The following is a 27,532-nucleotide window of genomic DNA, read 5'->3' on the forward strand; positions in this document are numbered from 1 at the left end:
CATGCCATAGTCATTTGAGAGCCATGTGTCCAATGAGAGACAAGACATGCATCCAACCCAGTTCATTAGAGGTTATATGGAAACCTGCTCCACAGACTGCAGTTCATTAGAGGTTATATGGAAACCTGCTCCACAGACTGCAGTTCATTAGAGGTTATATGGAAACCTGCTCCACAGACTCCAGTTCATTAGAGGTTATATGGAAACCTGCTCCACAGACTCCAGTTCATTAGAGGTTATATGGAAACCTGCTCCACAGACTGCAGTTCATTAGAGGTTATATGGAAACCTGCTCCACAGACTCCAGTTCATTAGAGGTTATATGGAAACCTGCTCCACAGACTCCAGTTCATTAGAGGTTATATGGAAACCTGCTCCACAGACTCCAGTTCATTAGAGGTTATATGGGAACCTGCTCCACAGACTCCAGTTCATTAGAGGTTATATGGGAACCTGCTCCACAGACTGCAGTTCATTAGAGGTTATATGGAAACCTGCTCCACAGACTCCAGTTCATTAGAGGTTATATGGAAACCTGCTCCACAGACTCCAGTTCATTAGAGGTTATATGGAAACCTGCTCCACAGACTGCAGTTCATTAGAGTTATTGAACCTGCTCCACAGACCCAGTTCATTAGAGGTTATATGGGAACCTGCTCCACAGACTCCAGTTCATTAGAGGTTATATGGAAACCTGCTCCACAGACTGCAGTTCATTAGAGGTTATATGGAACCTGCTCCACAGACTGCAGTTCATTAGAGGTTATATGGAAACCTGCTCCACAGACTGCAGTTCATTAGAGGTTATATGGAAACCTGCTCCACAGACTGCAGTTCATTAGAGGTTATATGGAAACCTGCTCCACAGACTCCAGTTCATTAGAGGGTGCTCCACAGACTGCAGTTCATTAGAGGTTATATGGAAACCTGCTCCACAGACTCCAGTTCATTAGAGGTTATATGGAAACCTGCTCCACAGACTCCAGTTCATTAGAGGTTATATGGAAACCTGCTCCACAGACTCCAGTTCATTAGAGGTTATATGGAAACCTGCTCCACAGACTGCAGTTCATTAGAGGTTATATGGAAACCTGCTCCACAGACTCCAGTTCATTAGAGGTTATATGGAAACCTGCTCCACAGACTCCAGTTCATTAGAGGTTATATGGAAACCTGCTCCACAGACTGCAGTTCATTAGAGGTTATATGGAAACCTGCTCCACAGACTGCAGTTCATTAGAGGTTATATGGAAACCTGCTCCACAGACTGCAGTTCATTAGAGGTTATATGGAAACCTGCTCCACAGACTGCAGTTCATTAGAGGTTATATGGAAACCTGCTCCACAGACTGCAGTTCATTAGAGGTTATATGGAAACCTGCTCCACAGACTGCAGTTCATTAGAGGTTATATGGGAACCTGCTCCACAGACTCCAGTTCATTAGAGGTTATATGGAAACCTGCTCCACAGACTCCAGTTCATTAGAGGTTATATGGAAACCTGCTCCACAGACTCCAGTTCATTAGAGGTTATATGGAAACCTGCTCCACAGACTCCAGTTCATTAGAGGTTATATGGAAACCTGCTCCACAGACTGCAGTTCATTAGAGGTTATATGGAAACCTGCTCCACAGACTCCAGTTCATTAGAGGTTATATGGAAACCTGCTCCACAGACTGCAGTTCATTAGAGGTTATATGGAAACCTGCTCCACAGACTCCAGTTCATTAGAGGTTATATGGAAACCTGCTCCACAGACTCCAGTTCATTAGAGGTTATATGGAAACCTGCTCCACAGACTCCAGTTCATTAGAGGTTATATGGAAACCTGCTCCACAGACTCCAGTTCATTAGAGGTTATATGGAAACCTGCTCCACAGACTCCAGTTCATTAGAGGTTATATGGAAACCTGCTCCACAGACTGCAGTTCATTAGAGGTTATATGGAAACCTGCTCCACAGACTCCAGTTCATTAGAGGTTATATGGAAACCTGCTCCACAGACTGCAGTTCATTAGAGGTTATATGGAAACCTGCTCCACAGACTGCAGTTCATTAGAGGTTATATGGAAACCTGCTCCACAGACTCCAGTTCATTAGAGGTTATATGGAAACCTGCTCCACAGACTCCAGTTCATTAGAGGTTATATGGAAACCTGCTCCACAGACTCCAGTTCATTAGAGGTTATATGGAAACCTGCTCCACAGACTCCAGTTCATTAGAGGTTATATGGAAACCTGCTCCACAGACTCCAGTTCATTAGAGGTTATATGGAAACCTGCTCCACAGACTCCAGTTCATTAGAGGTTATATGGAAACCTGCTCCACAGACTCCAGTTCATTAGAGGTTATATGGAAACCTGCTCCACAGACTCCAGTTCATTAGAGGTTATATGGAAACCTGCTCCACAGACTGCAGTTCATTAGAGGTTATATGGAAACCTGCTCCACAGACTCCAGTTCATTAGAGGTTATATGGAAACCTGCTCCACAGACTCCAGTTCATTAGAGGTTATATGGAAACCTGCTCCACAGACTCCAGTTCATTAGAGGTTATATGGAAACCTGCTCCACAGACTCCAGTTCATTAGAGGTTATATGGAAACCTGCTCCACAGACTCCAGTTCATTAGAGGTTATATGGAAACCTGCTCCACAGACTCCAGTTCATTAGAGGTTATATGGAAACCTGCTCCACAGACTCCAGTTCATTAGAGGTTATATGGAAACCTGCTCCACAGACTCCAGTTCATTAGAGGTTATATGGAAACCTGCTCCACAGACTCCAGTTCATTAGAGGTTATATGGAAACCTGCTCCACAGACTCCAGTTCATTAGAGGTTATATGGAAACCTGCTCCACAGACTCCAGTTCATTAGAGGTTATATGGAAACCTGCTCCACAGACTCCAGTTCATTAGAGGTTATATGGAAACCTGCTCCACAGACTCCAGTTCATTAGAGGTTATATGGAAACCTGCTCCACAGACTCCAGTTCATTAGAGGTTATATGGAAACCTGCTCCACAGACTCCAGTTCATTAGAGGTTATATGGAAACCTGCTCCACAGACTCCAGTTCATTAGAGGTTATATGGAAACCTGCTCCACAGACTCCAGTTCATTAGAGGTTATATGGAAACCTGCTCCACAGACTGCAGTTCATTAGAGGTTATATGGAAACCTGCTCCACAGACTCCAGTTCATTAGAGGTTATATGGAAACCTGCTCCACAGACTCCAGTTCATTAGAGGTTATATGGAAACCTGCTCCACAGACTCCAGTTCATTAGAGGTTATATGGAAACCTGCTCCACAGACTCCAGTTCATTAGAGGTTATATGGAAACCTGCTCCACAGACTCCAGTTCATTAGAGGTTATATGGAAACCTGCTCCACAGACTCCAGTTCATTAGAGGTTATATGGAAACCTGCTCCACAGACTCCAGTTCATTAGAGGTTATATGGGAACCTGCTCCACAGACTCCAGTTCATTAGAGGTTATATGGAAACCTGCTCCACAGACTCCAGTTCATTAGAGGTTATATGGAAACCTGCTCCACAGACTCCAGTTCATTAGAGGTTATATGGGAACCTGCTCCACAGACTCCAGTTCATTAGAGGTTATATGGAAACCTGCTCCACAGACTCCAGTTCATTAGAGGTTATATGGAAACCTGCTCCACAGACTCCAGTTCATTAGAGGTTATATGGAAACCTGCTCCACAGACTCCAGTTCATTAGAGGTTATATGGAAACCTGCTCCACAGACTCCAGTTCATTAGAGGTTATATGGAAACCTGCTCCACAGACTCCAGTTCATTAGAGGTTATATGGAAACCTGCTCCACAGACTCCAGTTCATTAGAGGTTATATGGAAACCTGCTCCACAGACTGCAGTTCATTAGAGGTTATATGGAAACCTGCTCCACAGACTCCAGTTCATTAGAGGTTATATGGAAACCTGCTCCACAGACTCCAGTTCATTAGAGGTTATATGGAAACCTGCTCCACAGACTCCAGTTCATTAGAGGTTATATGGGAACCTGCTCCACAGACTCCAGTTCATTAGAGGTTATATGGAAACCTGCTCCACAGACTCCAGTTCATTAGAGGTTATATGGAAACCTGCTCCACAGACTCCAGTTCATTAGAGGTTATATGGAAACCTGCTCCACAGACTCCAGTTCATTAGAGGTTATATGGGAACCTGCTCCACAGACTCCAGTTCATTAGAGGTTATATGGAAACCTGCTCCACAGACTCCAGTTCATTAGAGGTTATATGGAAACCTGCTCCACAGACTCCAGTTCATTAGAGGTTATATGGAAACCTGCTCCACAGACTCCAGTTCATTAGAGGTTATATGGAAACCTGCTCCACAGACTCCAGTTCATTAGAGGTTATATGGAAACCTGCTCCACAGACTCCAGTTCATTAGAGGTTATATGGAAACCTGCTCCACAGACTCCAGTTCATTAGAGGTTATATGGAAACCTGCTCCACAGACTCCAGTTCATTAGAGGTTATATGGAAACCTGCTCCACAGACTGCAGTTCATTAGAGGTTATATGGAAACCTGCTCCACAGACTGCAGTTCATTAGAGGTTATATGGAAACCTGCTCCACAGACTCCAGTTCATTAGAGGTTATATGGAAACCTGCTCCACAGACTCCAGTTCATTAGAGGTTATATGGGAACCTGCTCCACAGACTCCAGTTCATTAGAGGTTATATGGGAACCTGCTCCACAGACTCCAGTTCATTAGAGGTTATATGGAAACCTGCTCCACAGACTCCAGTTCATTAGAGGTTATATGGAAACCTGCTCCACAGACTGCAGTTCATTAGAGGTTATATGGGAACCTGCTCCACAGACTCCAGTTCATTAGAGGTTATATGGAAACCTGCATGGTTCATATTGGCAGGGTTTAAGCCAGCGGTCTGTGTTGTGTTGTTACCATGGCAATCTACCATGCTGCACTAAGGTAAAGGGTCTGAATACTTATGTAAATGTGATATTTCTGTTTCTAATTTATAATACATTAGCAAAAATGTATAAAAAATGTTTTTTGCTTTGTAATTTATAGTGTGTGTGTAGATTGATGGGTGGGGGGACAATTTAATACATTCTAGAGTAATGCTGCAACGTAACAAAATGTGGAGAAAGTCAAGGGGTTTGAATACTTTCTGTATGTGCATGTTATGTGTGACTGAGCAGATGATGCAGTGTGTGAGTATGAAGGAGCCTGATAGTTTTTTTATTTTACCTTTATTTAACTAGGCAAGTCAGTTAAGAACAAATTCTTATTTTCAATGACGGCGTAGGAACAGTGGGTTAACTGCCTGTTCAGAGGCAGAACAACAGATTTGTACGTTGCCAGCTCAGGGGTTTGAACTTGCAACCTTCCGGTTACTAGTCCAACACTCTAACCACTAGGCTACCCTGTCGCCTCTACACTCTAACCACTAGGCTACCCTGCCGCCTCTACGCTCTAACCACTAGGCTACCCTGTGCATAGAGACCCCCCAAAGGTCACAGGCTTAAAGCAGTTCTGCGTGCAAGAGTGGTCCAAAATTCACCCACAGCGATGTGAGAGACTGATCAACAACTACAAGAAGCATTTGGTTGCAGTCATTGTAGCCAAAGGTGGCACAACCAGTTATTGCTTATAAAGGGAACATTTACTTTTTCACACAGGGGAATTGGCTGTTGCATAACTTTGTTAATTTCTTAATTAAATTGAATAAGGTAAACCTTTATCTAATATTAGGTTTTGGTTGAAGAGCTGCTAACATTCAGTATTGAAAATATGCAAAAATGTGTACTGTACAAGGAAAGGGGGTACAGGACAAGGCCAGAGGAAGTAAGTGATAAAAAGTGCTTTAGCTGTCATTTTGTTGTCATAAATTTCAAAAATGTTTCCGTTTGATGTTATGTCAAGCCTATACCACGTAAACACATATCAGTGAACAACAGACAACAAACAACTATCGAACCACGTGTAATAAATAAATACAAACGGACTGGAATATAGCTGGATGAATGAATTAGACATTTACATCTGCAATTGTTAGTTATGTAAGGACCAAAAATACCAGTTTTATAATATTATACTGCCCCTGTCTTCTATGCCCCTGTCTTCTCTGTCCCTGTCTTCTCTGCCCCTGTCTTCTCTGCCCCTGTCTTCTCTGCCCCTGTCTTCTCTGCACCTGTCTTCTCTGCCCCTGTCTTCTCTGCCCCTGTCTTCTCTGTCCCTGTCTTCTCTGCCCCAGTCTTCTCTGCCCCCGTCTTCTCTGCCCGTGTCGTCTCTGTCCCTGTCTTCTCTGCCCCTGTCTTCTCTGCACCTGTCTTCTCTGCCCCCGTCTTTTCTGCCCCTGTCGTCTCTGTCCCTGTCTTCTCTGCCCCTGTATTCTCTGCACCTGTCTTCTCTGCCCCCGTCTTCTCTGCCCCCGTCTTCTCTGTCCCTGTCTTCTCTGCCCCCGTCTTCTCTGCACCTGTCTTCTCTGCCCCTGTCTTCTCTGTCTTCTCTGTCCCTGTCTTCTCTGCCCCTGTCTTCTCTGCCCCCGTCTTCTCTGCCCCCTTCTTCTCTGTCCCTGTCTTCTCTGCCCCTGTCTTCTCTGTCCCTGTCTTCTATGCCCCTGTCTTCTCTGCCACTGTCTTCTATGCCCCTGTGTTCTATGCCCCTGTCTTCTCTGCCCCTGTCTTCTCTGCCCCTGTCTTCTCTGCCCCTGTCTTCTCTGCCCCTGTCTTCTCTGTCCCTGTCTTCTATGCCCCTGTCTTCTCTGTCCCTGTCTTCTATGCCCCTGTCTTCTCTGCCCCTGTCTTCTCTGCCCCTTTCTTCTCTGTCCCTGTCTTCTCTGTCCCTGTCTTCTCTGCCCCTGTCTTCTCTGCCCCTGTCTTCTCTGCCCCTGTCTTCTCTGTCTTCTCCCCTGTCTTCTCTGTCCCTGTCTTGTCTGTCCCTGTCTTCTCTGTCCCTGCCCCTGTCTTCTCTGCCCCTGTCTTCTCTGCCCCTGTCTTCTCTGTCCCTGTCTTCTCTGCCCCTGTCTTCCCTGTCTTCTTGCCCCTGTCTTCTCTGCCCCTGTCTTCTCTGCCCCTGTCTTCTCTGTCCCTGTCTTCTCTGTCCCTGTCTTCTCTGCCCCTGCCCCTGTCTTCTCTGCCCCTGTCTTCTCTGTCCCTGTCTTCTATGCCCCTGTCTTCTGCCCCTGTCTTCTCTGCCCCTGTCTTCTCTGCCCCTGTCTTCTCTGCACCTGTCTTCTCTGCCCCTGTCTTCTGCCCCTGTCTTCTCTGTCCCTGTCTTCTGCCCCTGTCTTCTTTTCCCTGTCTTCTGCCCCTGTCTTCTCTGCCCCTGTCTTCTCTGCCCCTGTCTTCTCTGCCCCTGTCTTCTCTGCCCCTGTCTTCTCTGCCCCCGTCTTCTCTGCCCCCGTCTTCTCTGCCCCTGTCTTCTCTGCACCTGTCTTCTCTGCCCCTGTCTTCTCTGCCCCTGTCTTCTCTGTCCCCGTCTTCTCTGCCCCCGTCTTCTCTGCCCTGTCTTCTCTGCCCCTGTCTTCTCTGCCCCCGTCTTCTCTGTCCCTGTCTTCTCTGCCCCTGTCTTGTCTGCCCCCGTCTTCTCTGCCCCCGTCTTCTCTGTCCCTGTCTTCTCTGCCCCTGTCTTCTCTGTCCCTGTCTTCTATGCCCCTGTCTTCTCTGCCACTGTCTTCTCTGCCCCTGTGTTCCCCCTGTCTTCTCTGCCCCTGTCTTCTCTGCCCCTGTCTTCTCTGCCCATGTCTTCTCTGCCCCTGTCTTCTGTCCCTGTCTTCTCTGCCCCTGTCTTCTCTTTCCCTGTCTTCTCTGCCCCTGTCTTCTCTGCCCCTGTCTTCTCTGCCCCTTCTTCTCTGCCCCTGTCTTCTCTGCCCCTGTCTTCTCTGCCCCTGTCTTCTCTGCACCTGTCTTCTCTGCCCCTGTCTTCTCTGTCCCTGTCTTCTCTGTCCCTGTCTTCTCTGCCCCTGTCTTCTCTGTCCCTGTCTTCTCTGCCCCTGTCTTCTCTTTCCCTGTCTTCTCTGCCCCTGTCTTCTCTGCCCCTGTCTTCTCTGTCCCTGTCTTCTCTGTCCCTGTCTTCTCTGCCCCTGTCTTCTCTGCCCCTGTCTTCTCTGCCCCTGTCTTCTCTGCCCCTGTCTTATCTGTCCCTGTCTTCTATGTCCCTGTCTTCTATGCCCCTGTCTTCTCTGCCACTGTCTTCTATGCCCCTGTGTTCTATGCCCCTGTCTTCTCTGCCCCTGTCTTCTCTGTCCCTGTCTTCTCTGCCCCTGTCTTCTGCCCCTGTCCTCTGTCCCTGTCTATGTCCCTGTCTTCTCTGTCCCTGTCTTCTATGCCCCTGTCTTCTCTGCCCCTGTCTTCTCTGTCCCTGTCTTCTCTGCCCCTGTCTTCTCTGCCCCTGTCTTCTCTGCCCCTGTCTTCTCTGCCCTGTCTTCTCTGCCCCTGTCTTCTCTGCCCCTGTCTTCTCTGCCCCTGTCTCTCTGTCCCTGTCTTCTCTGTCCCTGTCTTCTCTGTCCCTGTCTTCTCTGCCCCTGTCTCTCTGCCCCTGTCTTCTCTACACCTGTCTTCTCTGCCCCTGTCTTCTCTGTCCCTGTCTTCTATGTCCCTGTCTTCTCTGCCCTGTCTTCTCTGTCCCCTGTCTCTCTGTCCCCTGTCTTCTCTGTGTCTTCTCTGCCCCTGTCTTCTCTGTCCCTGTCTTCTCTGTCCCTGTCTTCTCTGTCCCTGTCTTCTCTGTCCCTGTCTTCTCTGCCCCTGTCTTCTGTCCCCTGTCTTCTCTGTCCCTGTCTTCTCTGCCCCTGTCTACTCTGTCCCTGTCTTCTCTGTCCCCGTCTTCTCTGCCCCTGTCTTCTCTGTCCCTTTCTTCTCTGCCCCTGTCTTCTCTGCCCCTGTCTACTATGTCCCTGTCTTCTCTGCCCCTGTCTACTATGCCCCTGTCTACTATGCCCCTGTCTACTATGTCCCTGTCTTCTCTGCCCCCGTCTTCTCTGCCCCTGTCTTCTCTGCCCCCGTCTTCTCTTTCCCTGTCTTCTCTGCCCCGTCTTCTCTGCCCCCGTCTTCTCTGCCCCTGTCTTCTCTTTCCCTGTCTTCTCTGCCCCTGTCTTCTCTTTCCCTGTCTTCACTGCCCCTGTCTTCTCTTTCCCTGTCTTCTCTGCCCCCGTCTTCTCTGCCCCTGTCTTCTCTTTCCCTGTCTTCTCTGTCTTCTCTGCCCCTGTCTTCTCTGCCCCTGTCTTCTCTTTCCCTGTCTTCTCTGCCCCTGTCTTCTCTGCCCCTGTCTTCTCTGCCCCTGTCTACTATGTCCCTGTCTTCTCTGCCCTGTCTTCTCTTCCCTGTCTACTATGTCCCTGTCTTCTCTGCCCCTGTCTACTATGTCCTGTCTGTCTCTCTGTCCCTGTCTTCTCTGCCCCTGTCTACTATGTCCCTGTCTACTCTGCCCCTGTCCCTGTCTTCTCTGCCCCTGTCTACTATGTCCCTGTCTACTATGTCCCTGTCTTCTCTGCCCCTGTCTACTATGTCCCTGTCTTCTCTGCCCCTGTCTTCTCTGCCCCTGTCTACTATGTCCCTGTCTTCTCTGCCCCTGTCTTCTCTGCCCCTGTCTACTACGTCCCTGTCTTCTCTGCCCCTGTCTACTATGTACCTGTCTTCTCTGCTCCTGTCTTCTCTGCCTCCGTCTTCTCTGCCCCCGTCTTCTCTGCCCCTGTCTACTATGTCCCTGTCTTCTCTGCCCCTGTCTACTATGTCCCTGTCTTCTCTGCCCAAGCAGTGAGGATGAGAGCAACACAGTGGGATGTGGATAAATGTTTTCAGGTCAAATGCAGCCGTTAAAAAATATGGGGAACAATTAAGAACCTTACTGTGATTGTTTTCAATTCAAATGGTCAAAAATAAACAAAAATAGCTTCTTAGCAAAGAGTCATTTCTCAAGAAATAATTTTGCTTGGACTTGTCTGGGAGTGGAGTGGAGAGGGGAAAACTGACAACGATCTGTTATTGGCAGAGAGGTTTGGAACTCTCTTTCTTATTGGTCTATTGCTTATAGGTTTCATTGATCAACAGGCAGGTGTTGTATTTTATGTTGAATGTTCTGAGAGTATGTTATTATATCTTACATTGTTGTTTATACAGGAGCAGCTGCCACAGAGTCATGAAATTGGATGTTAAACCAAACCCAAACCACACTGATTTAAAAACTAACCCTAACATTAACCACACGGCTAACCCTAATGCCTAACCCTAACCTGAAATTGCGACCAAAAAGCAAAAAAAATGTTCCACATTTTTTTTACAATATAGCCCATTTTGACTTTGCAGCTGGCCCACCTAGCAGGAAATAGATCAGTTCAGCCTACAGGACAAGATTCATGACAATAGCCCTGCGGGTGATAATTATTAATGTAAAAATATATATTTTAGCGATTTTCTAGATATAAATGGATTTAAAACATTGTCTCCTAAAGTTTCAAAAGCTTTGACTATCATCCAGAAACTGCCATGGAGCCAGCACACTAAACTGCCATAGTGGTGGAGCCAGCACACTAAACTGCCATAGTGGTGGAGCCAGCACACTAAACTGCCATAGTGGTGGAGCCAGCACACTACTAAACTGCCATAGTGGTGGAGCCAGCACACTAAACTGCCATAGTGGTGGAGCCAGCACACTAAACTGCCATAGTGGTGGAGCCAGCACACTAAACTGCCATAGTGGTGGAGCCAGCACACTAAACTGCCATAGTGGTGGAGCCAGCACACTAAACTGCCATAGTGGTGGAGCCAGCACACTAAACTGCCATAGTGGTGGAGCCAGCACACTAAACTGCCATAGTGGTGGAGCCAGCACACTAAACTGCCATAGTGGTGGAGCCAGCACACTAAACTGCCATAGTGGTGGAGCCAGCACACTAAACTGCCATAGTGGTGGAGCCAGCACACTAAACTGCCATAGTGGTGGAGCCTGCCACTAAACTGCCATAGTGGTGGAGCCAGCACACTAAACTGCCATAGTGGTGGAGCCAGCACACTAAACTGCCATAGTGGTGGAGCCAGCACACTAAACTGCCATAGTGGTGGAGCCTGCACACTAAACTGCCATAGTGGTGGAGCCAGCACTAAACTGCCATAGTGGTGGAGCCAGCACACTAAACTGCCATAGTGGTGGAGCCAGCACTAAACTGCCATAGTGGTGGAGCCTGCACTAAACTGCCATAGTGGTGGAGGCACACTAAACTGTCATAGTGGTGGAGCCAGCACACTAAACTGCCATAGTGGTGGAGCCAGCACACTAAACTGCCATAGTGGTGGAGCCAGCACACTAAACTGCCATAGTGGTGGAGCCAGCACACTAAACTGCCATAGTGGTGGAGCCAGCACACTAAACTGCCATAGTGGTGGAGCCAGCACACTAAACTGCCATAGTGGTGGAGCCAGCACACTAAACTGCCATAGTGGTGGAGCCAGCACACTAAACATAGTGGTGGAGCCAGCACACTAAACTAACATGGAGCCAGCACACTAAACTTCATATCAACTTCGATACATAGGCTACTCTTTTATAGTTATTTTCCTCAAGTGAAACAAGGTCAGGTGATTTTCAGACAATCACATCTGGATTACTCAACATTAAAACATTACAGTGAAACGTGTTTTTAAAATGTATCTATTGCCATGAGAATGGTGAATAATTGTATTACTGTTATAAAATTGTCCTTAATATTTCTATTGTCTTTCTTTCTGTTTTTACTTCCAATTGAAGCAAAAGTGTTCTGGTTAGATTTTGTATTGGCATAATGAACCCATATTATTTTATGCACTACGTAATCTGTGTAAATGATTGCTTTCAGGGTTTATTCATCAACTGATTGTGATGTCACATTTTCAGACATAAATCTATGCCATACAATGCAATGCTGTTGAATAAAGATCTATAATTTCATGTATTGTGTGGTTATTCTTTTCATGGAGATGGGTGTCACCGGATATTGCATAGTAATTGATAATTGGCTGTTAATAAATTGGTGGTTCAGGTTGAATCAATACCCTGTCGCCTGGTAGAAATTAGGAATCATTTGGCTTGCATAAACCTGGCCAAACAAGACTACTATTTGACCATGCACTAAACACATGCCTTGATATACATGCCATAGTCATTTGAGAGCCATGTGTCCAATGAGAGACAAGACATGCATCCAACCCAGTTCATTAGAGGTTATATGGAAACCTGCTCCACAGACTCCAGTTCATTAGAGGTTATATGGAAACCTGCTCCACAGACTGCAGTTCATTAGAGGTTATATGGAAACCTGCTCCACAGACTCCAGTTCATTAGAGGTTATATGGAAACCTGCTCCACAGACTCCAGTTCATTAGAGGTTATATGGGAACCTGCTCCACAGACTCCAGTTCATTAGAGGTTATATGGGAACCTGCTCCACAGACTCCAGTTCATTAGAGGTTATATGGAAACCTGCTCCACAGACTCCAGTTCATTAGAGGTTATATGGAAACCTGCTCCACAGACTCCAGTTCATTAGAGGTTATATGGAAACCTGCTCCACAGACTCCAGTTCATTAGAGGTTATATGGAAACCTGCTCCACAGACTCCAGTTCATTAGAGGTTATATGGGAACCTGCTCCACAGACTCCAGTTCATTAGAGGTTATATGGAAACCTGCTCCACAGACTCCAGTTCATTAGAGGTTATATGGGAAACCTGCTCCACAGACTCCAGTTCATTAGAGGTTATATGGAAACCTGCTCCACAGACTCCAGTTCATTAGAGGTTATATGGAAACCTGCTCCACAGACTCCAGTTCATTAGAGGTTATATGGAAACCTGCTCCACAGACTGCAGTTCATTAGAGGTTATATGGAAACCTGCTCCACAGACTCCAGTTCATTAGAGGTTATATGGAAACCTGCTCCACAGACTCCAGTTCATTAGAGGTTATATGGGAACCTGCTCCACAGACTCCAGTTCATTAGAGGTTATATGGAAACCTGCTCCACAGACTCCAGTTCATTAGAGGTTATATGGAAACCTGCTCCACAGACTCCAGTTCATTAGAGGTTATATGGAAACCTGCTCCACAGACTCCAGTTCATTAGAGGTTATATGGAAACCTGCTCCACAGACTCCAGTTCATTAGAGGTTATATGGAAACCTGCTCCACAGACTCCAGTTCATTAGAGGTTATATGGAAACCTGCTCCACAGACTCCAGTTCATTAGAGGTTATATGGAAACCTGCTCCACAGACTCCAGTTCATTAGAGGTTATATGGAAACCTGCTCCACAGACTCCAGTTCATTAGAGGTTATATGGAAACCTGCTCCACAGACTCCAGTTCATTAGAGGTTATATGGGAACCTGCTCCACAGACTCCAGTTCATTAGAGGTTATATGGAAACCTGCTCCACAGACTGCAGTTCATTAGAGGTTATATGGGAACCTGCTCCACAGACTCCAGTTCATTAGAGGTTATATGGAAACCTGCTCCAGACTCCAGTTCATTAGAGGTTATATGGAAACCTGCTCCACAGACTCCAGTTCATTAGAGGTTATATGGAAACCTGCTCCACAGACTCCAGTTCATTAGAGGTTATATGGAAACCTGCTCCACAGACTCCAGTTCATTAGAGGTTATATGGAAACCTGCTCCAGACTCCAGTTCATTAGAGGTTATATGGAAACCTGCTCCACAGACTGCAGTTCATTAGAGGTTATATGGAAACCTGCTCCACAGACTCCAGTTCATTAGAGGTTATATGGAAACCTGCTCCACAGACTCCAGTTCATTAGAGGTTATATGGGAACCTGCTCCACAGACTCCAGTTCATTAGAGGTTATATGGAAACCTGCTCCACAGACTCCAGTTCATTAGAGGTTATATGGGAACCTGCTCCACAGACTCCAGTTCATTAGAGGTTATATGGAAACCTGCTCCACAGACTCCAGTTCATTAGAGGTTATATGGAAACCTGCTCCACAGACTGCAGTTCATTAGAGGTTATATGGAAACCTGCTCCACAGACTGCAGTTCATTAGAGGTTATATGGAAACCTGCTCCACAGACTGCAGTTCATTAGAGGTTATATGGAAACCTGCTCCACAGACTCCAGTTCATTAGAGGTTATATGGAAACCTGCTCCACAGACTCCAGTTCATTAGAGGTTATATGGAAACCTGCTCCACAGACTCCAGTTCATTAGAGGTTATATGGGAACCTGCTCCACAGACTCCAGTTCATTAGAGGTTATATGGAAACCTGCTCCACAGACTCCAGTTCATTAGAGGTTATATGGAAACCTGCATGGTTCATATTGGCAGGGTTTAAGCCAGGGGTCTGAGTTGTGTTGTTACCATGGCAATCTACCATGCTGCACTAAGTTATGAATAGATTCTCAACTAGTTCCATAGTCCATTGTCAGAAGGATCTGCAGAGAAGAATGGAAGTTCAAATGCAGATGTGCCAAGCTGGTAGCATCTTACCCAAGAAGACTCGAGGCTGTAGTTCTGCCAAAGGTGTTCAACCAAGTACGGAGTAAAGGGTCTGAATACTTATGTAAATGTAATGTTTCTAATTTATAGGTACATTAGCAAAAATGTATAAAAATGACTCCAGTTCATTGAGGTTATATGGGGGGAAATTTTCCACAGACTCCAGTTTCATTAGAGGTTATGGGGGGGGGAAAGTTTAATACACAGACTAAGGCCAGTAACGTAACAAAATGTGGAGAAAGTCAAGGGGTTTGAATACTTTCTGAATGCACTGTATGTGCATGTTATGTGTGACTGAGCAGATGATGCAGTGTGTGAGTATGAAGGAGACTGATAGTTTTTTTATTTTACCTTTATTTAACTAGGCAAGTCAGTTAAGAACAAATTCTTATTTTCAATGACAGCGTAGGAACAGTGGGCATTCCTGGTCTGATGTTCCAGCTCTGTGATTTACTCATCGAACACTGCGGTTATGTTCTCGTGAATAAATGATTCTGAACTGCCTGTTCAGAGGCAGAACGACAGATTTGTACCTTGTCAGCTCAGGGGTTTGAACTTGCAACCTTCCGGTTACTAGTCCAACGCTCTAACCACTAGGCTACCCTGTCGCCTCTACACTCTAACCACTAGGCTACCCTGTCGCCTCTACACTCTAACCACTAGGCTACCCTGCCGCCTCTACGCTCTAACCACTTGGCTACCCTGTGCATAGAGACCCCCCCCCCCAAAGGTCACAGGCTTAAAGCAGTTCTGCGTGCAAGAGTGGTCCTTGGGTGGTCCTTCTGTAGCACAGTTGGTAGAGCATGGTGCTTGTAATGCCAAGGTAGTGGGTTCAATTCCCGGGACCACCCATACGTAGAATGTATGCACACATGACTGTAAGTCGCTTTGGATAAAAGCGTCTGCTAAATGGCATATATAGTGGTCCAAAATTCACCCACAGCGATGTGAGAGACTGATCAACAACTACAAGAAGCATTTGGTTGCAGTCATTGTAGCCAAAGGTGGCACAACCAGTTATTGCTTATAAAGGGAACATTTACTTTTTCACACAGGGGAATTGGCTGTTGCATAACTTTGTTAATTTCTTAATTAAATTGAATAAGGTAAACCTTTATCTAATATTAGGTTTTGGTTGAAGAGCTGCTAACATTCAGTATTGAAAATATGCAAAAATGTGTACTGTACAAGGAAAGGGGGTACAGGACAAGGCCAGAGGAAGTAAGTGATAAAAAGTGCTTTAGCTGTCATTTTGTTGTCATAAATTTCACAAATGTTTCTGTTTGATGTTATGTCAAGCCTATACCACGTAAACACATATCAGTGAACAACAGACAATAAACAACTATCGAACCACGTGTAATAAATAAATACAAACGGACTGGAATATAGCTGGATGAATGAATTAGACATTTACATCTGCAATTGTTAGTTATGTAACCATTTATAAGGACATGTCACTGTACTGTTTGGCAGTTAAAAAACAACAACTTTTAATTCATCTCCTTGTGCCATCAGGTAACAGTGTCTCTTTTTTGGTTGTTTTCCATTTTATTCATGTCCTTTTATAATCAGGCAACTGGTGGTTGATGTTCATACTCTCACAGAAAAAATCATTTGGATTCCAGGACTGTCACTCCAGGCTACGAGTGACAACCAAAACAGGTTCGTACATTTAAATGTTTGGAAGTACAACTGCTCTTTTATTATTGTGTCTCTGTGTGATTATATTCGGCTCAAAAAACAGGGATTTTACTGCCAATTATTAGTCTCAACTCTTCCTCTCAGTTAGGAAACCTGTCAGTTCACAGGAAACTCTCAACTCTTCCTCTGTTAGGCAACCTGTCAGTTCACAGGAAACTCTCAACTCTTCCTCTCAGTTAGGCAACCTGTCAGTTCACAGGAAACTCTCAACTCTTCCTCTCAGTTAGGCAACCTGTCAGTTCATAGGAAACTCTCAACTCTTCCTCTCAGTTAGGAAACCTGTCAGTTCACAGGAAACTCTCAACTCTTCCTCTCAGTTAGGCAACCTGTCAGTTCACAGGAAACTCTCAACTCTTCCTCTCAGTTAGGAAACCTGTCAGTTCACAGGAAACTCTCAACTCTTCCTCTCAGTTAGGCAACCTGTCAGTTCACAGGAAACTCTCAACTCTTCCTCTCAGTTAGGAAACCTGTCAGTTCACAGGAAACTCTCAACTCTTCCTCTCAGTTAGGCAACCTGTCAGTTCACAGGAAACTCTCAACTCTTCTTCTCAGTTAGGCAACCTGTCAGTTCACAGGAAACTCTCAACTCTTCCTCTCAGTTAGGAAACCTGTCAGTTCACAGGAAACTCTCAACTCTTCCTCTCAGTTAGGAAACCTGTCAGTTCACAGGAAACTCTCAACTCTTCCTCTCAGTTAGGCAACCTGTCAGTTCACAGGAAACTCTCAACTCTTCCTCTGTTAGGCAACCTGTCAGTTCACAGGAAACTCTCAACTCTTCCTCTCAGTTAGGCAACCTGTCAGTTCACAGGAAACTCTCAACTCTTCCTCTCAGTTAGGCAACCTGTCAGTTCACAGGAAACTCTCAACTCTTCCTCTCAGTTAGGCAACCTGTCAGTTCACAGGAAACTCTTATCTGGTAACAATAGATTAACCTTTTCCTCATCAGGCCATAACAGGGCTTTATGTTTCATTATCAGGCCAGAACAGGGCTTTATGTTTCGTTATCAGGCCATAAAAGGGCTTTATGTTTCGTTATCAGGCCATAACAGTGCTTTATTTCTCCTTATCAGGCCATTACAGGGCTTTATTTCTCTTTATCAGGCCATAACAGGGCTTTATGTTTCATTATCAGGCCATAACAGGGCTTTATGTTTCATTATCAGGCCATAACAGGGCTTTATTTCTCCATATCAGGCCATAACAGGGCTTTATGTTTCATTATCAGGCCATAACAGGGCTTTATTTCTCCTTATCAGGCCATTACAGGGCTTTATTTCTCCTTATCAGGCCATAACAGGGCTTTATGTTTCATTATCAGGCCATAACAGGGCTTTATTTCTCCTTATCAGGCCATTACAGGGCTTTATTTCTCCTTATCAGGCCATAACAGGGCTTTATGTTTCATTATCAGGCCATAACAGGGCTTTATTTCTCCTTATCAGGCCATAACAGGGCTTTATGTTTCATTATCAGGCCATTCCTTCCCTAAACTCCTCCATTGCATTGTGCTCCCTACTGTCAAAAACAAGTTTAATTTAAGAAGACTGCGAATTGGTCTTTTATTGCTCAAACTAACTCATCCTGCTCAAAAACAAATGCAGATTTTTGATAGACTGCAAATTATTCGAGATATCAAAGTGTCACCAACAAAAACGTAAACAACAGTACATCTCTCAGTGTAAGAAATCCGTCATTTAATCCCCGATATTTAATAAATATGCATTCGCATTCTCCCATGGCTCCTTTAATGTACTTATTTTAGGTAACTCCCATCCGTCCCGGAACAAAGAACCCTACCTAAACCCGTCAGAACACAATGTTTAACTAAGTTAAATCAAACAATCACAACCATCGGAATCCATTGCCACGATGTTTTACGATTCAGACATCCAGTCTCTCTCTCCCAAAGCCTAATTCAATCCAAACAGACACCACAAGTCTTATGATGCCTACCTAACGTATCAGCTGATAGTTTTTAGCATCTTTCCTGACTATCCTGGTGACTCTCAAATTACATTTAGTGCACCGTGAGCAAAAGTTTTTAAAATAGTTAGTTATTCCATATGCTACAAAGTGTTGTTTAAATACCCCCTGTTGATACATGGCTTTGCCCATGTAACAATATAGCAGCATATTTAAACAGTGACTTTGGTAAAATCGGTAGATCCCCTTTGTGCCAAATACCTCCTCTATCTTCGGATCCCTTTTTGACCCATTTAGTCATTTCCTTAACGGGGGCTCCAAGCTCACTTTCCCTCAGTATTTCGGTGTTGATATAAACTTCCTCCTTTAAGTGTGAGTCTATGTGTGAGTGTGGTTTCCCCCCCACTCTCTTCGCTTCCTCATCTGCCCGTCTATTCCCAATACTGACGCTGTCCATGCCCTTAGTATGTGCCTCACATTTACAAATGGTAACAAAAAAAAATCTAGTAAATTGAAGATTAGTTGCACGTGAGTAATGGGTTTACCTGCTGTGGTTATCATGCCCCTGTTTCTCCAATGTCCTGCGAATAGATGAACAGTGTTAAAGGCGTAAGCGCTATCTGTATGTATCGTAATGCATTTACCCTTTCCTAATATACTAGCCCTGGTAAGGGCCACAATTTCAGCTTGTTGAGCAGAGTAATTCTTTGGTAAAGCTTCAGCTTCCAGCACCTTAGTGAGAGTCACTACTGCATAACCCGTAGCATTTGAGCCATCTGGGTTCTTCCTAGAAGACCCATCAACGAACATAGTTATTTCTGCATCTGGCAAAGGCAGATCAGTTAGATCTGGCTCAAATCATGGGGGCTCCCATCTGTGGCTATAGGAATTAGAGTGGAGGGGTTCAAAGTGGTACAACGCTCAATTGTTAGATTTGTCATATTCAACAGAATAATCATACAAGACAAATGTCTTGCTGGTGACATGTACGTCTTTTTATGTTCCAATAACTAAATTGAGACGGCATGTGGGACCCTCAGTGTCAAATCATGGTATAGTACTACAGAGGCAGAGTCCTCCACAGCCCGAGCTGCAGCCACCACTGACTGTAAACACAGGGGCATTGCTTGTGCCACCGCATCTAGACAGGAGGAATAATAGACCACTGACTGTAAACACAGGGGCATTGCTTGTGCCACCTCATCTAGACGGGAGGAATAATAGACCACTGACTGTAAACACAGGGGCATTGCTTGTGCCACCTCATCTAGACGGGAGGAATAATAGACCACTGACTGTAAACACAGGGGCATTGCTTGTGCCACCTCATCTAGACGGGAGGAATAATAGACCACTGACTGTAAACACAGGGGCATTGCTTGTGCCACCTCATCTAGACAGGAGGAATAATAGACCACTGACTGTAAACACAGGGGCATTGCTTGTGCCACCTCATCTAGACGGGAGGAATAATAGACCACTGACTGTAAACACAGGGGCATTGCTTGTGCCACCTCATCTAGACGGGAGGAATAATAGACCACTGACTGCCAACACAGGGGCATTGCTTGTGCCACCTCATCTAGACGGGAGGAATAATAGACCACTGACTGTAAACACAGGGGCATTGCTTGTGCCACCTCATCTAGACGGGAGGAATAATAGACCACTGACTGTAAACACAGGGGCATTGCTTGTGCCACCTCATCTAGACGGGAGGAATAATAGACCACCGCCTTATTCTTCCCTCCGTGTCTCTGGGTCAACACTGATGTCATGAACCCCTCCCTGTAATCCACAGTCTGTGTGAATTCACCAATTTGTAAGTCGCTCTGGATAAGAGCGTCTGCTAAATGACTTAAATGTAAATGTAAATGTAATTCACGATCATACCTATGGAAAGCCAGAACAGTGTCAGATATCAATAGCTGTTTAATCGCCACAAACTGTTCCTCCGCCTCTTTTGTCCATATTATCTTATCTTTCGCTGTCATAGCCTTACCATAGATCAATTTACTAAGTAACCCTGTGTGCAATGCAAAGTGTGGGACCCTGGGCTCTACAATAGTTACATAGCCTTACCATAGATCCATTTACTAAGTAACCCTGTGTGCAATGCAAAGTGTGGGACCCTGGGCTCTACAATAGTTACATAGCCTTACCATAGATCAATTTACTAAGTAACCCTGTGTGCAATGCAAAGTGTGGGACCCTGAGCTCTACAATAGTTACATAGCCTTACCATAGATCAATTTACTAAGTAACCCTGTGTGCAGTGCAAAGTGTGGGACCCTGAGCTCTACAATAGTTACATAGCCTTACCATAGATCAATTTACTAAGTAACCCTGTGTGCAATGCAAAGTGTGGGACCCTGGGCTCTACAATAGTTACATAGCCTTACCATAGATCAATTTACTAAGTAACCCTGTGTGCAATGCAAAGTGTGGGACCCTGGGCTCTACAATAGTTACATAGCCTTACCATAGATCCATTTACTAAGTAACCCTGTGTGCAATGCAAAGTGTGGGACCCTGGGCTCTACAATAGTTACATAGCCTTACCATAGATCCATTTACTAAGTAACCCTGTGTGCAATGCAAAGTGTGGGACCCTGGGCTCTACAATAGTTACATAGCCTTACCATAGATCAATTTACTAAGTAACCCTGTGTGCAATGCAAAGTGTGGGACCCATGCTCTACAATAGTTACATAGCCTTACCATAGATCAATTTACTAAGTAACCCTGTGTGCAATGCAAAGTGTGGGACCCTGGGCTCTACAATAGTTACATAGCCTTACCATAGATCAATTTACTAAGTAACCCTGTGTGCAATGCAAAGTGTGGGACCCATGCTCTACAATAGTTACATAGCCTTACCATAGATCAATTTACTAAGTAACCCTGTGTGCAATGCAAAGTGTGGGACCCTGGGCTCTACAATAGTTACATAGCCTTACCATAGATCAATTTACTAAGTAACCCTGTGTGCAATGCAAAGTGTGGGACCCTGGGCTCTACAATAGTTAATCATTCCCAAGAAACTCATCATCTGTTTTTTGTTCAATGGGTTTGGGTGCTTCTAGAATGGCTGTGTTCCTGGTTGAATTGAGAGTCCTCCCTTCCTGAGTTATCGTGTGTCCTAAATAGAGAACTTGTTCCTGCCAGAGCTGTAACCTCCTCTTATTAATGTTGTGACCTTGGTCAGCTAAGGAGAGGAACAGAGCAAGAGTGTCCTCTTTACAGGCCTCCTGTGAGGAGTTATACAACAGGATATCCACATATTTTTTCATTTTTTCTGTCTGCCGGTGCTGTTTGTGGTGTACCACATATATTTTTACCTCTGTGAGAGTTGCCAACCCCCACCCCACTAAGTTCTTTTTCACCTCCTTACTGATTTCAACGCGCATTCCAGTTAATAAGGCTACTTTCAGTTGCTGATGATAGAGATTATTTTGATCCCCCCCGGGGGCTGGTTCTGGCGTACCACTGTTGGCATTAAATACATCTCTCAAACATTCTAGGTACTGACTGAATGTCTCATTTTCTCCCTGTCTACTTTCAGTTACCTAAGAGAAGTGGGCGTGTCGGTGGTAATGTTCAGTTGGGTTAGTGCAGAGTTCGGTAATTTTTGCTCTAAATGGCTCCCCAAGTCCCTCGCTCCACTGTATAATGTCCCCATTATTCCCGTTGGCACCCAGGCTCTGCGCGCAGTAAACCAATCCTTCCCCGCTATGGTTCTAACTGCTCTTTCCACCTCCCCTGTGTTTAGCCTGAAACTGGACGCCAGTCCGTTTAGATCTCTCTCAAAACCTGCAATTCCTGTTTTAGGGTGTGTAATTCCTTCTACTGCCTGTTCTACGTCCCTCTGTGTCCAGGGTCGATAGACCCGAACAGTGGGTTCGTTGCCCTCTATCCCAGCTTGGGGGTTGGGTAGCTCTATCTGGGGAAACTGCTCTTCTCTCTCTACACTATCTTCTTCCCTGCTATAATACTGGGAATCTCTCCTATGCCTTGGTCTATTTTTTCCTCCTATATCAGAGGGTTTTCTGAGTAGTCCCGATCGGTTCTGATTCGGTGAAGGTGTCTGATATTTTTCCCTCCCCGACCTATTTTTCTCCTTCTCTATCTGAGTCTCTACCAATGCTCTTTCCGTCTGCACCTTCCTCAATACTGCCCTAATCAGCTCCTGCTCTCTCTCTGTGCCTTTCTGCCCCTCTGGACTCACACCATCCACTCCCAGATCATAAACTGGGGGAGGCTCAGCACAGAGTGGCAATTGCACTCTCCTCTGAGCCATCCCCACCTCATCTTCGGGATTATCTCTGTACGCCTGGTCCACTAGAGAAGGATATAGGTTTTGATCCCCACCCACACTCAATTGACCACTTTTTCCCGCTGTGGGAGCGGAGGGCAGAGTATCTTGTTGTTTTTTTCGTCTTTCTTTTTTCTATCTTAAACACATTTTAACGTTTCAGTTCCTATTGTATACTAACACTGGCGACTGTATTTGATGGGGTCCTTCTTGGCCACGCCAACGCCACTGCTGGCAGAGATGTGCACCAAGCTCATCTGCAGTATCTCTGCCATCCTGCACGACGGTGCACTGCGTTAGTCTACCATACATCATTCACTAGGGGATCAAAGGTCAAAGCCCCCATTAATGCCTTGTTTTCGAAACCTGGGTGTGAAATACTTCCTGGTTCCTGGTTGAATCCTTTTACTTACCAATAAACTCTAGCAAGCTGCACTATGATCAGTAATGCGCGGTATGAGTTGGAGGGAATTGTTACAGTTGGTCGTCATCATAGGATATCCTCCATGACTTGTTTGATTGAAGACTCTAATTTTTTCCCTGTAGAATGTCAGTGTGACCCCCAGGGGGTGAGTGTGACGGGGTCGGAGGTCAGCGCCGCTGTAAACCTAACGTGATTGGACGACGGTGATGACCAGTGTGCACCTGACACCTACGGCCTCAGACCATATGGATGCACTGGCATCTTTCAGCCAGTCATCACATCTTTATTTAATTGACATTATATAGCAGGTGTGTCATACACTACGTGACCTCACAAACCACATCCTAAATACAATCTCCCCTGCTCTCTCTCTCTCTTTCTACCTTCCTGCTTGTATTTCTCTCTCTTCCTCCTCCTCCTCCCTGCCCAGCCTGTGACTGCCACTCTGAGGGCTCTCTGGGAGACCAGTGTGACGCGGTGACGGGGCAGTGCCCGTGCAGACAGGGGGCCAGCGGGCGCCAGTGCTCAGACTGCCAGCCTGGCCAGTGGGGCTTCCCCGGCTGCAGGCCATGCCAGTGTAACGGGCACGCTGATGGCTGCAACCCACAGACAGGGGAGTGCCAGGCCTGCAGGGACTACACTGATGGACAGCTCTGTGGAAGGTGGGCAGGGGGATAACCAGTGATTGGTAAATGGTGTGGGTGGAGGCGTTTTGGTGTTGTTGGATCAGGTAGTGATCGGTAATAGTCCCAGTAGATAATACTGTGATCGGTAATAGTCCCAGTAGATAATACTGTGATCGGTAATAGTCCCAGTAGATAATACTGTGATCGGTAATAGTCCCAGTAGATAATACTGTGATTGGTAATAGTCCCAGTAGATAATACTGTGATCGGTAGTAGTCCCAGTAGATAATACTGTGATCGGTAGTAGTCCCAGCAGATAATACAGTGATCGGTAATAGTCCCAGTAGATAATACTGTGATCGGTAATAGTCCCGGTAGATAATACTGTGATCGGTAGTAGTCCCAGTAGATAATACTGTGATCGGTAGTAGTCCCAGTAGATAATACAGTGATCGGTAATAGTCCCAGTAGATAATACTGTGATCGGTAATAGTCCCGGTAGATAATACTGTGATCGGTAGTAGTCCCAGTAGATAATACTGTGATCGGTAATAGTCCCAGTAGATAATACTGTGATGGGTAATAGTCCCAGTAGATAATACTGTGATCGGTAGTAGTCCCAGCAGATAATACAGTGATCGGTAATAGTCCCAGTAGATAATACTGTGATCGGTAATAGTCCCGGTAGATAATACTGTGATCGGTAGTAGTCCCAGCAGATAATACAGTGATCGGTAATAGTCCCAGTAGATAATACTGTGATGGGTAATAGTCCCAGTAGATAATACTGTGATCGGTAGTAGTCCCAGTAGATAATACTGTGATCGGTAATAGTCCCAGTAGATAATACTGTGATCGGTAATAGTCCCAGTAGATAATACTGTGATCGGTAGTAGTCCCAGTAGATAATACTGTGATCGGTAATAGTCCCGGTAGATAATACTGTGATCGGTAGTAGTCCCAGTAGATAATACTGTGATCGGTAATAGTCCCAGTAGATAATACTGTGATCGGTAATAGTCCCGGTAGATAATACTGTGATCGGTAGTAGTCCCAGTAGATAATACTGTGATCGGTAATAGTCCCGGTAGATAATACTGTGATCGGTAATAGTCCCAGTAGATAATACTGTGATCGGTAATAGTCCCGGTAGATAATACTGTGATCGGTAGTAGTCCCAGTAGATAATACTGTGATCGGTAATAGTCCCAGTAGATAATACTGTGATCGGTAATAGTCCCGGTAGATAATACTGTGATCGGTAGTAGTCCCAGTAGATAATACTGTGATCGGTAATAGTCCCAGTAGATAATACTGTGATCGGTAATAGTCCCAGTAGATAATACTGTGATCGGTAGTAGTCCCAGTAGATAATACTGTGATCGGTAATAGTCCCGGTAGATAATACTGTGATCGGTAGTAGTCCCAGTAGATAATACTGTGATCGGTAATAGTCCCAGTAGATAATACTGTGATCGGTAATAGTCCCGGTAGATAATACTGTGATCGGTAGTAGTCCCAGTAGATAATACTGTGATCGGTAGTAGTCCCAGTAGATAATACTGTGATCGGTAATAGTCCCGGTAGATAATACTGTGATCGGTAGTAGTCCCAGTAGATAATACTGTGATCGGTAATAGTCCCAGTAGATAATACTGTGATCGGTAATAGTCCCGGTAGATAATACTGTGATCGGTAGTAGTCCCAGTAGATAATACTGTGATCGGTAATAGTCCCGGTAGATAATACTGTGATCGGTAATAGTCCCAGTAGATAATACTGTGATCGGTAATAGTCCCGGTAGATAATACTGTGATCGGTAGTAGTCCCAGTAGATAATACTGTGATCGGTAATAGTCCCAGTAGATAATACTGTGATCGGTAATAGTCCCGGTAGATAATACTGTGATCGGTAGTAGTCCCAGTAGATAATACTGTGATCGGTAATAGTCCCAGTAGATAATACTGTGATCGGTAATAGTCCCAGTAGATAATACTGTGATCGGTAGTAGTCCCAGTAGATAATACTGTGATCGGTAATAGTCCCGGTAGATAATACTGTGATCGGTAGTAGTCCCAGTAGATAATACTGTGATCGGTAATAGTCCCAGTAGATAATACTGTGATCGGTAATAGTCCCGGTAGATAATACTGTGATCGGTAGTAGTCCCAGTAGATAATACTGAGATCGGTAATAGTCCCGGTAGATAATACTGTGATCGGTAATAGTCCCAGTAGATAATACTGTGATCGGTAATAGTCCCGGTAGATAATACTGTGATCGGTAGTAGTCCCAGTAGATAATACTGTGATCGGTAATAGTCCCAGTAGATAATACTGTGATCGGTAATAGTCCCGGTAGATAATACTGTGATCGGTAGTAGTCCCAGTAGATAATACTGTGATGGGTAATAGTCCCAGTAGATAATACTGTGATCGGTAGTAGTCCCAGTAGATAATACTGTGATCGGTAATAGTCCCGGTAGATAATACTGTGATCGGTAATAGTCCCGGTAGATAATACTGTGATCGGTAGTAGTCCCAGTAGATAATACTGTGATCGGTAATAGTCCCGGTAGATAATACTGTGATCGGTAGTAGTCCCAGTAGATAATACTGTGATCGGTAATAGTCCCGGTAGATAATACTGTGATCGGTAATAGTCCCGGTAGATAATACTGTGATCGGTAATAGTCCCGGTAGATAATACTGTGATCGGTAATAGTCCCGGTAGATAATACTGTGATCGGTAGTAGTCCCAGTAGATAATACTGTGATCGGTAATAGTCCCAGTAGATAATACTGTGATCGGTAATAGTCCCAGTAGATAATACTGTGATCGGTAATAGTCCCAGTAGATAATACTGTGATCGGTAATAGTCCCAGTAGATAATACTGTGATCGGTAATAGTCCCAGTAGATAATACTGTGATCGGTAATAGTCCCAGTAGATAATACTGTGATCGGTAATAGTCCCGGTAGATAATACTGTGATCGGTAGTAGTCCCGGTAGATAATACTGTGATCGGTAATAGTCCCAGTAGATAATACTGTGATCGGTAGTAGTCCCGGTAGATAATACTGTGATCGGTAATAGTCCCGGTAGATAATACTGTGATCGGTAATAGTCCCAGTAGATAATACTGTGATCGGTAATAGTCCCGGTAGATAATACTGTGATCGGTAGTAGTCCCGGTAGATAATACTGTGATCGGTAATAGTCCCAGTAGATAATACTGTGATCGGTAGTAGTCCCAGTAGATAATACTGTGATCGGTAATAGTCCCGGTAGATAATACTGTGATCGGTAATAGTCCCGGTAGATAATACTGTGATCGGTAGTAGTCCCAGTAGATAATACTGTGATCGGTAGTAGTCCCAGTAGATAATACTGTGATCGGTAATAGTCCCGGTAGATAATACTGTGATCAGTAATAGTCCCGGTAGATAATACTGTGATCGGTAATAGTCCCAGTAGATAATACTGTGATCGGTAGTAGTCCCAGTAGATAATACTGTGATCGGTAATAGTCCCGGTAGATAATACTGTGATCGGTAGTAGTCCCGGTAGATAATACTGTGATCGGTAATAGTCCCGGTAGATAATACTGTGATCGGTAGTAGTACCAGTAGATAATACTGTGATCGGTAATAGTCCCGGTAGATAATACTGTGATCGGTAATAGTCCCGGTAGATAATACTGTGATCGGTAATAGTCCCGGTAGATAATACTGTGATCGGTAGTAGTCCCAGTAGATAATACTGTGATCGGTAGTAGTCCCAGTAGATAATACTGTGATCGGTAATAGTCCCGGTAGATAATACTGTGATCGGTAATAGTCCCGGTAGATAATACTGTGATCGGTAATAGTCCCGGTAGATAATACTGTGATCGGTAGTAGTCCCAGTAGATAATACTGTGATCGGTAATAGTCCCAGTAGATAATACTGTGATCGGTAGTAGTCCCAGTAGATAATACTGTGATCGGTAATAGTCCCGGTAGATAATACTGTGATCGGTAGTAGTCCCAGTAG

Source organism: Oncorhynchus keta, chromosome 27 (assembly GCF_023373465.1).
Source record: "Oncorhynchus keta strain PuntledgeMale-10-30-2019 chromosome 27, Oket_V2, whole genome shotgun sequence".
Lineage (NCBI taxonomy): Eukaryota > Metazoa > Chordata > Actinopteri > Salmoniformes > Salmonidae > Oncorhynchus > Oncorhynchus keta.